This window comes from Coffea arabica, chromosome 3c (assembly GCF_036785885.1).
Source record: "Coffea arabica cultivar ET-39 chromosome 3c, Coffea Arabica ET-39 HiFi, whole genome shotgun sequence".
NCBI classification, from domain to species: Eukaryota; Viridiplantae; Streptophyta; class Magnoliopsida; order Gentianales; family Rubiaceae; genus Coffea; species Coffea arabica.
Genome location: NC_092314.1, coordinates 38596213 through 38608081, shown reverse-complemented (window position 1 = coordinate 38608081; position 11869 = coordinate 38596213).

Here is an 11869-nt window from a genome sequence, read left to right as displayed (position 1 = left end):
CAAATTAAAACTTCCTTCCTTAGGCGTGACCACTTAGCATGGACACGTCTAACTACCAGCTTCTTGCCACAACAATAACAAATCACTAAATGATACTAACACTTAACAAAATCTCCAAAAATATAAGAAAACTAAAAAAAAAGAAAAGCCTTGGGTTCCCTCCCAAGTATCGCCTTTCTTTAATGTCTTTACCTAGAAATCGCCATGTTTATTCACGAAGAATAAAATCGTGTAACTCGTTTCAGTGTTTCATCTTCTATGTATCCCTGTTAACTCTCATAAATAGAGTAATTTTTTAGCACACGAGGTATGGTCTTCCATGAATTAGTAGATGGCGCCAAACAAGTTAATAAGAATATTAATTCTTCATTCACTCCTCCATCACGAACACTTACTAGCTTGAGATATTTTGCCATCATAACTTTTAACTTATTCCTGTCATGAAACTCAAAATTTTCTAACATAATAAAATTAATCTCACCAACAGGAATTAAAGAATAAAAGTCAGAAGAAAATATTGATTAAGGAATGGAGGAGATGTCACCGCATTTGGGGATTGTTCACTGGATTCATTCACTTGAACTATTTGATATTGGGGTCCCATTTCTTGCACTTCAATTCCCTTTTCAACTGCATTTTTAGATTCTTCTTCTTGAGACTCTTGCAGTTCCATGTCATTTGTCAGGATAATTGTACTCTCACCTTCTTTAATATCGTTGATCGTTTGTGAGGGCAATTCTTCATAAATTGGAGAAATCGATTTACTCATTGTTGATGCCAATTCATGCCTTCCTTCTTCCATCTCTTTAATCGTCCTTTGTATCTCCTGTTAAAATTGATGTGTCTCCTATTGAAATAGATATGTGTTAGTAGCTAATGATTCAATCATTTCTTCAAGAGACATACTTAACGTAGATGACGTTTCTTGAGACTCTTGTTGTTGAAAATCCATTGGCCTGGTCGCATAATTAAAATTGAAATCATTCCACCATTTTTGATCGTACCCGTTTGAATAAGGGTCATACCATGATTGATATTGAGTTGAAAAATTTTCAAAAGTATCTATTGGAGCACTTAGACCATATTGAAATGCAGGACACATGTCAGTTGAATGATCTGAGGCAAAATAAGTTCCACAATTTGCAACAGCCCATTAATCATTAGAAAAAACATGAGTCTCATAACCCCTTCCAGAAATAAAATCCAGTCTATCACCAAAATACGAAACGTTAGCAGCAATAAACTATATATAAAAAAATAAGAGAAAAATAAAAAAAATAAAAACAAGATGAATTCAAAAAGAAACAAATTAATGAGACACCAGCCCCCGGCAACGGCGCCAAAAATTGATAGGAGTCGAACCTGTGCAATGATAAATACTTATTCGAGAAAAATACAGATTTTGTATATAATGGTGAGCAGGGTCGAATCCACAAGAATTGGGGATAACTTATTTCTTTTGTAGTCCAGAGATGGTGGATTTTTGAAAAATATAAAATAACTAATTAACCAACTAATAGAAATAAACAGGAATTAATCAATAACCAATACGACTCTAGCCAAAAGTACAACTTTTCAGACACGGTCCATTCAACTGATCATCGATGCAAAGATAATTCAATTACTCATTACCAGATTGGTTATAGCCATCAACAAGCTCTGATAACCAACTTTTCTTACTTTATCGATAAGTAAGGTACGACCGTTGATTATTTCTCTAACCAAGAGACAACTCTAGGTGTGACCATAGGATTTAATTCCTCGATTGCATTAATAATTAGAAAAGCCCAATTCTAACTAACAAACACGCTATGAGGGTTCGTTTAAACTAGATCGTATGTTTTCTTGACATAAACCCAATTACGCCAGTTGCTAGCGGGACAGAGGTAATCAAACAATTACGGATTCCACACCCCCTATGAGTAAAATAGCCTACGTGAATAATCAAATATTACGCACAATTCAATCATACATAGAAGCTATAACAATTAAAAGCAGAAAACATATAAATACCAATGAATAAAAGAAATAAGTAAAATAATTCGATCTCACAGATGTTTGGAACCGAATTCTCAAATTGACCTTCGACTAGAAAATGGAGATTTAGCTACGCATCCTAGAAAAATTTCCACCAGATTCCATGGAATCCGGTTGCAATTGGTTTTCCTCAAAAATCTAATGAAAGCAAGCCGAATTAGCCCAAGCAAGTGATGGCTCCCTTTTTGCTTCCCTTGTGGCCGAAACTACTCAAATCTTCTCGTGAGATTGTTGCTTGCCAAACTCTTGATTACGCGGGAATCCAGCTTTTCCTTATTCTTTTTGTTCCCTAATGGAAGTCTACTACCAAATAGAACTAGTTTCCTAAATAGAAAAATAAACCACAAAAGAAAGTATTTCAAGTTTCCTAATTCAATCATAAGACTAATAATTAGAATTCAAGTCTCCCAAATCTTCCTCTAAAGCTACCCAGAATTTGAATCGAACCTGAAAATCGGTCCCGAACGTGCCATCATCAAATTAATCGGAAGATTGCCCCTTTTTGTCACGTTTTGTTTTTCCTACAATTTAGCACCATTAACCAAATATAAGTAGAATCCATCAATTAACGCAATATTTGGCTAAAATCAAGGGATGAATAATTATAAATTTAGCAACAAATCATGACCTATCACGCTTGTATCATAAACACATTTTCCAACCCACATTTTACATTCTCAACCACCTTTTTATCTCACATACATCACATCACAAAAAGTGTTACAGTAATTATTCCAAATAATATTTTAAATAATACCCCATCCAAACAATTATATTTTTTATTTTAATTTCCAACTGATGGAAAATAAAGACTTTAGGCCAAGTTAATTATTGTGAAGGTTCCTAACTCTTATACAAGATTCCATTTAGTTGTCAAACTATTCTGAAAGTTTTATCAAAATTTCAGTTTCTCTTAACAAAGCTCCGATGCCAATCCGAAATATATTTCAGTTTCTAATCTAAATATTACACGTCAATTTAAGGCTAAATAGCAATCATTTCAACACTTATTTGATGCAAAATTCATAAATTTGTCATTGATAGTTTGTTGTTACAAAATTAAGAGTGAGTTTGTTATGTTACATAGATTCTCCTTTTTTAAGGGAAAATGAACCAAATATAATTGATAGCTTGCAATTTACTACCATTGTATTTATCTAGTGACTTAGGTGCACCATAATATTCTTTCCGTCCAGGCGTCCAGCTATCACTAGGCACTCGCTAAAAAGGATAAATTATCGTAATTGATGAATTTTTAGTATTTAAAATATGATGTTTTTAGTTTTGAAAAACTTCTGATAAGGAAAGAATTTTGGAAATGACAAAAAAGACCATTTCAAATAAACCAATAAAAGGTAGAGCAAACGTATAACTATTTGTGCTTTAATTTCTTTTCCTTTTATTCTTTTCCTTTTTTTTTTAGTTTTTTTTTTGCCAACATAAATTTAGAAATCTAATAATTCATTTTTGTGAAACTAAGAACAAAAGTGCAGTCACTTTGTGCTTTGTTTTGTATTTTGTCTAAAAGATGCATAATACTGTCAATATTACTAAAGTAACTTATTTTTATGCTTTTATTTCTTTTTAACTACAAAGAGATTGTAGGTCCTCAAATTCTAAATGAAACCAAATCAAGACCGTTATGGCTAAAAAAAGGAAAACAATTATGAATTTGGAACTTTTTATCCTCCACAAAATGACAAAGTGACAGGAAAAACACAATTTGTTCTGGAAGAAGACATTGAACAATAAATTTTTTAAGAATTGTAAAAAGAAGAAAATAAGCACATCATATATGATATTCTTTTTCTTTTTAAGAATTGGCTTACTTGGTTTTCTTTTTCTTTTATTTGACAAATGAATTTAACACACTCCTCGTGACTTTTGACAACACTAGTCAAAACTAAATTAATGATTTAATGTGAAACTATGTTAAAAACTAAAATGGTTCGAACTTCAAATACAAGAACATTTTCAATTGAAATTATAATTTTCTCTTGGATTTTGCATTTGTTTTGTCTTTAATATATTTTCTAAAATTATTGAAAACTTTTAAATATGAATTAAAATTTTTATAGTTCCAAAATGCTTTCTAAGTGCCAGCGAAAGGTTTGTGATGTTTATTTTTAGAGAAAAGGTTAATATTTGTCATTTAATATGTGAATTCTTTAAAAATAGCTTTACAAAATACAAAATAATTAATGTATTAATTAAGTTGACTATTTCTTACCCATATTAACGAGTGCCCATATTCTTTTGTTTCATGCTATGACGTCTTTGTCTCTTAATAATGCTTGGTAAATGCAGTAAACGAATAAAAGTCAAGATTATGATAACAGTCATGACGTTGTTAAAAGTGCCTACTTGATTTGTGAAATTTCAAAGAATAAATTTGGGTGGATAGTAAAAGATTAAGGATTAAATTGAAGAAATAAAAAATACGGTAAACTATACAAAAGTAATATTAGGGACAATGTTCCTACTTCCATTACCTAAAGTGAATCACTTATACCTACCCAAAAAAAAAGGGAATCCATTAGTTTGAATATTCTGAGCATTAGAAAAGATGCAGGCATATGATTAATTTATATGAAAAAAAATGTCATGGGGACTCTATTCTCGTAGGTAAACAAAAGGGTAAATAATATTAACATATTAACCTCCTTCTAGTTTTGAGAAACATGACCACCCCCTAAATCTCATAATAATAAAGACCTCCTTTCCACATGTTCTCTCTATCTTCATCAATAGCAAGTGCATGTTTACAAATTTACTCTAAATTTTATTATTTTTCTTTTGCATTCCTTAGTCTTTCTTTATTATTATTTGAATAAATGACCAAAATAATCACTAAACTATTCAAAATGGTATAAGTTGATCACCAAATTTTTTTGTGATCAAAAATTTCACTCAACTCTCTAAAACGAGCCATTAGGATCATTTTGACCTGTTAGCCAGTACACCAATTAAAAAAAAAAAAGCAAATTTGACCTACTATTGTAGGTTTTTAAGGGTAAAAATGTCCTATTCTGATTGACACAATTTTTCTTTAAAGAAAAACTAAATTTTAGGGGTTAATCTAGGTTTTGGCAGAACTTAATAAGAGGTAAATGCAATTAATACAAAAAATCGTCAACATATCATCATCTTTTTCCTCCTCCTCTACCTCCACTACCCACCGCCAGTATTACACAACCACCATCCGACCCTCTCTTCTCTCCTCCCACCGCCTCCTTCCCTGGCTTCCCCTTCTCTCCCTCCTTCTTCCGTGTCTAGATCTGGTCGCTAGTAGGGACAAAATTTGGTCACTAGGGATGTGGATTTTGGGATGAGAGTGTTTTTTCCCACTAGAAGTAGAAGAGGGTTTGTCGGAGAAGAGCGTAGTGCTGCGATTGGAAACTGAAGCAGTTGAGCAATAGGAGTTGTTATTTTTATTAGCAGTTGCAGTGAGAGGCCTAGATCTGAGATTCAAGGACTAGGGGAAAGCCATAGCAGATGAAAAAGTGACAGTAGATGATGATGATTTAGTATTATCAGTACTAGCAGAGGGAAAACTATGCTAATGTTTTGAAGAAAAGGAACTGGTGGCTATCATCTCAATATTTGAATTTAGTATCATTAACTGGTGGCTATCAACTAGTGAAGAAAACTATAGTAATATTTGAATTTAAAAAAAAAAAAGTAAAATAGTAGAACTACTACTGGGCACTACGGTACATATCACTAGGACTTTCGAAGAAGAGAAAGAACTAAATTTATTATCTCATCTCATAACTATGGAGCAGAGAAGAGAGGAAAAAAGACGTGGTAGAGGTGGGAGACTGATGGTGGAGGGGGAGCGGGGAGAAGTTGGTGGTGAGCGGTGGAGGGAGTGGAGGTAGTGAAGGAAGAGGAGAGAAGGTGGCACGAAGATGGTGGAGGATGTTGCTATGGCGGGGATGGGAAAAGAGTAATTGCATTACTTGGAAATTTTTCCCCTAAAAACTAGTACTTTCAGTTAATTTAGTAGGAAATAATCTCTTTTAGGGAAATAAACTTGTGTCTATCCTTATAAAGCTACTGTTTTCACAAGCATGCTACACTTTGTATCCGTATAAACTAGCATGTTCAGTCAATCCATCTACTTCAAAAACACTTACACCTACGCTTTTAACATAGTCAAAGATAATATATCTCCACCCTTATAATGTGGACAAGGGAGTGTATGAAATCAACCCTCCATAGTGACACCTTAGTGTTATAAGTGTGCTACCTTATTCTGATAAAAAAAATGAACATGTCAATCATTCAATAATCAACATGCTATATATTAACAACAATGCAATCAATAACGCAAACATCATCGGCCCATCTAAATATTATAATCAGAAATATGGACCACATGCGTATTATTTAAACATTTATGCTCTGACATTTCAAATAAAAATAATTAAACTTTTCAACCCACTTCAACTCAACTTAACGAGGATATGCCCACAATGCCGGCCACAGGGACCACATTTAAATATTATACTCACAAAAGTTAAAAATTTTTACATTTAACTCTTTATCCAACATATCAAAAACTCTAGAAAATTTACCATAATGTGGGGATGCACGATTGTTGAATTCTTTCTTCCGAACCAACGTTTTCTCCATGTTGGATGGCTTCAATCACAAATCGGAAACCTCCACTCTATTGATTGTGGATTTGAATCAATGTGGAAAGGGGAAACTTGGAGAGAAAAGTGACAAAAGAAAGTGAGAGTAAAATTCTGCATTGAATTTTGTCGGTTTTGACTGACAATTTACTTTTTGTTAATGGCCACATGCTAGACACATGATACTTCTCCTCCAAATAGAACAATTTACCATTTTTGGACTAAATATGGCTAGAAGTTATTAATTCATGTACTAAATGTGCTGCGTGAGAACGAAATGTGTTCCTAGCTCAAAGTTAAGGATGAAAAGTAGGTTTTCCCCTTACTATGAAGGTTCCTAACTTTTATACAAGATTCCATTTAGTCTTGAAATTATTCTAAAGTTTAGTCAAACTATCCAAATAAATAATAAAAATTTATATGAAAAGTTCAAGAGAGTGTCAATGTAATATCAATTTATTCTGAAACTTACTATAAACAAAACTAAAGAAAAAATTTCAATATAATACACACACACACACACCCCATCAGAGCAGAAGGTAAATCTTATTGCTTTGTCCCGTTTGGATTGCTATTTTCTGAAATTTTTGTAAAAAATTGTATTGTAACAATTTAATATTTGTGAGGTAAAAAGATGATTGGAAAATATATTCACAAAAAATGTAGAAGTTTTTTGACAGAAAATGGCTTTCCAAACAAGGATATACAGTAAATATCTAGTACTTGTGATAATAAAATAACTTAGTAAAATGTGTTCACCTATAGCTATTCTAAATTTGTAAAATAAAATATTAACAACATCATAAAGTAAATCTAACAAGTAAAGTAGAAATGTGAAACTAATATTGTTAAGTAAATTTATTCTCATAAAGTGATAATTAAATCTAAATTTAATGTTTTTGTTAAGTAAATTTAATATCGTTACGTAAATTTGTACTATAAATTTAGTATCATAAGTAAATTCAGCCCTCTCTAACCATTCCCCCAACCCCATCCTACCTTACCATCTTTTACTTTCCTCTTCCCTAGCCCACGCAATACCCTAGAGGAAATTGATTTCTAGGAATGGCAATTGGGCATCCACCCGCCCTGTGGGGGGCTAATGGGGTGTGGAGGATGGTTCAAAGACTCGGCCGAGTTATCACTGGAACGAGGTTTCCCGATCCGATATCGGGATGAAATGATTCCGAGATAATGAATTGCCGAGAACTCAACCGAGACGTCCAAGTCGCCTTGAGTCGTCCCGAGTCATCTCTAGTTAGTTGGAAATTTTTTTACTTTTGCTAATTTTTAATTATTTTTTAATTATATATTTGTACAATTTTTAGAACATTAAATATTTTAAAAATTTGCGTCTTGCCAAGACCGCGACCGATATTCCGAAACCGATGTAGAACGGTTCGGGCCGCAACCACGACTTTGAACGATAGTGGGGAGGGGGAGGAATTTCCTCCTCCCTGCTAAGAAACGGGGCGGAGGAATATACCCCTGCTCCATCCTCTGCCCCGCCACCTGCCAAAAAAATGTATATATATTTATATGTATATATAATATTTAATTTAATTAGTTACAAATTTATAATAATGATGTTATTAGTTATAAGTATAATATAATGTATATTAGTATATTTAATTACTAATAATTATACATATCTACTAATAGAAATTATTAATTAGTTATACTAAAGTTACTAATACATTTATATTAAATTTCTAATTACACTTAACACATTAACACTTTTTTCTTAAAAAAATACAATAATGATTTAGTGATTATATTTATTACAAAAGTAAAAGCTTGATTACTTTAGTTGTATTTGTTTCACCATGTTGGATGGTATTCAAATATTTTGTTTGTTTGATTGTTTTTATGGATTTTAATTGTGAAACTACAATGGATAATGATTTGGTGATATATTTATATTTTAGTATTTAATTATTTGATAAAATTTGATTACAATAAAATTAAATAATAAATTTTTATTAACCCCGCGAAGAAAGCGGGGTGGGTTGGAGGGAGCAAGGGAGGGAGAGGGGAGGTGCGGGGGGAAGTAGTGGGCAGCGGGTGGGGGCGCCCCTCCCCAAACCCGCCCCATTTACTAATTTTCCTCTATCTTTCCTTCTGCCTAGAACTCCCAATATAGATTACCCAGGCCACGTCTCCCCCTCTCCCCCACACTCTTCTTTCATGCCATCGTTTATAACTTGCCTACTATTTTTGAACATATCCAATGCCAACTTTAAAAAGTTACTCAAAAAATTTTCAAAGCACCCCAAAAATACCATATGCAACAATTTTTAACGATCATGGCTACTGTAAAAGTTTTCTAAGGACATCCTAATACTATCCCATCAAAATGTGGCCAAACTTTGTACATTATTTTCAAATTATCCTCTCAAAACTATTTTCATAGTATCAATACGTCTTCGACTAAATTTCAAACTGTTCAAGTGCTTTAATATCTTTGAGTAAATTTAGCTTCCAACTCTAGCCTGTCCCCCAAAGCCCATTCCAGCACTTTACTACTTTCCTCTTCCTTGCCCTTAACCCTGTATCCCGCAGCAACCCCCAATTCAAATCGTTTTTCCTCTGGATGCTACATCTGCCCCACTCTGTCCATCCTCCTCACACACCCCCCCTCTCTCTCTGTCTCATCATTTTTCACGACTGATTTGCCACTTGCTAGTCATTTTCACACATATCAAATGTCAACTGTGAAAAATACCCCAATAAGATGTTCAAAAACACAGAAAAGATATCATATGTCAAGATTTTTAAAGAACAAGTCTACTATAAAAGTTTTCTAAGAACATTTTGAAAGTATCACAGACCAAACTTTGTGCATTATTTTTAAGTTATCTTTCCTAAAACTAATTTTCATAGTATAAATATTTGGGTTAATTTCGGAAACCTACCCTGAGGTTTCTGCTATTTACACCTAGCACCCCTTAACCTTTTGAAATCACACTTACCACCCTTGGCAGAATGAAGTGACATCCTGTCCCAATCAATAGAGGAGAAATTATGATGCTACCCCTAGTATTAAGTAATTCTTGTGCAGGAAAATGCTGCAAAACTAAAAAAAAAATAAAAATTTGAAGCTATATTAATTGGAAATTGAAAGAACAAGATTGCTATCATTTTTGGCACACAATTTGAGCGCCATTTTTGGAGTACATAACCCTGATGGTGGGCTTTCTTAGTTAATCCCACTTGAGCATATAGTTGCCAATGAAGAGGTGGTGATAGTTAGGCGAAAATCAATCACTTGGTGAAAAACAATTTACAAGTGCAGTTCGGGTGCTCTTGAAGTCGTAGGTTTTCAGCTTCGACTCCACCAAAGTAGATAAGAATCAGTTTCACCTCCCACTTATAAACAAAAAGAAAAAAAGAATGAGCTTTTTAATTTTTGCAGATTTTTGTTGATATTAAGGAATATGGTGAAGATCTTAGCTAATATATAGTATGCATGTTAACAAAATTGAGATGCAATGATGTTTTGTAGTCCATAGATGATGGTAATCAAACGAATATTTCTAAAACTACAAAAATAGCTGAAGGATTGGGGTTTGATCATGTTCATCCTTACTAATATTAAGTAGCAGTGGTGCTTAGCCTAGACATGAGAAATACTTGACTATATATTTTGAGCTATGCAGTTAAGAGTCTGGTCATGTTGTACTTGGATTTCATCAAATTGATTTTGTAATCTGAATAAAAATTGTAGATAGCAATCAATATTAGATTGTGCATTAGTTGCTGCAATTTGCCCAACGAAAATTGATGGTGAATGATATTAGTAGCTTGTTTCCAAGCTACTTTATACAGCTTAAACACCAAACATTTTGAAAATGGTCCTACCCAATGGTCCTCCATATTAGCATAGTTAAGAAGCTTCTTGTGCTCATTGCACTTACACCCATTTAGCTTCAAAAATAATATCACAACATATATTTGTTTTTATTTTCATCTTGTAAATTCAAAGCTCATGTTCCCAGTAGGGTAAGAGTGGAACAAAAAATAGTATCTCCCTATAAACAATTTTTAAATACCATTCTTACACAAAAGGGCTGACAATGTGATGAAAGTTGTCATTCTAAGGGTGGTAGGTGTGATTTCTCAAAGTTGGGGGGCGCTAGGTGTTATCGGGGAAAACCTCAGGGGAGGTTTATGAAATTAACCCTAAATATTTTCTTTAATTTGAATTGAAGTTAGATATTTCCTTTTGCATTTTGTTAGTCATAGTTATACATAGATTTAGTTTGGATTGCTAAAATAAGAACAGATAAACAATATTATTGTTTCTTTTTTATGTTAACAAAACTTAACAACTTTAGTAGGTAGTTAAATATAAAGTAGGTCCAAATTTAGATCCAGGTCAAGATATAGAGTTAGACCCATTTTAATTTCAATACGTGGTGATTATAAAAATCGAAGCATTTGATAAATACGTCTCATTTTTTAGTGCACATAGGCTTTGCAAATTATAGTTAGGATTTCCATAGAAAAGGGTTTAAAATTTTTATTTTTATTTTTGTATTTGTTAGTCAATTTTGCTAATTTGTTAAATTGTTTCAACTTTTAAGATTTGGAATAATGTTGTTTCGACGGACAACCAGAACATATGTTATTAGTTTATGTCGGTCAATGGATGTTATTTAGTTAATTTTTTATATTTATTATTATGTTTATGATTATTTTTAGTTTTAAATGTTTGTAGTTATGTTTGGTATATTTACTTAATTGCATTATGAGAGGATTAAGTATTCTGGGGAATGTTTGGAGCAAAACAGAATAGGGAATGATATAAAACTAACTAAGGTTTAATATTATATTTAATACAAACGTTATTTTGGTATGATTAATCAATTATATTTATTAAGAGAGCGAATACTATATGCCATATTTGGAACTACATAAAATTTAGGGAACTATGAACAACAAAGCAATCCATGACATTATTGCCAATCGAAATAGAAGAGGAGTTGGCCACCACATGTATTGTGGGGTGGGAGGTGAAGAATTCAAACATTATCTTTTATCAACATGCCACAGTATGTGGCTTTTTCTAAATTCATGTGGATGTGTGCTGCACTCGTATGATCTGATGATAGTTCACTCTCCATTGGATTCTCCCGACTCAGTTGAACCACCCTCCCAGAATAGACTAGATTAGATATGTCGTTACGAAA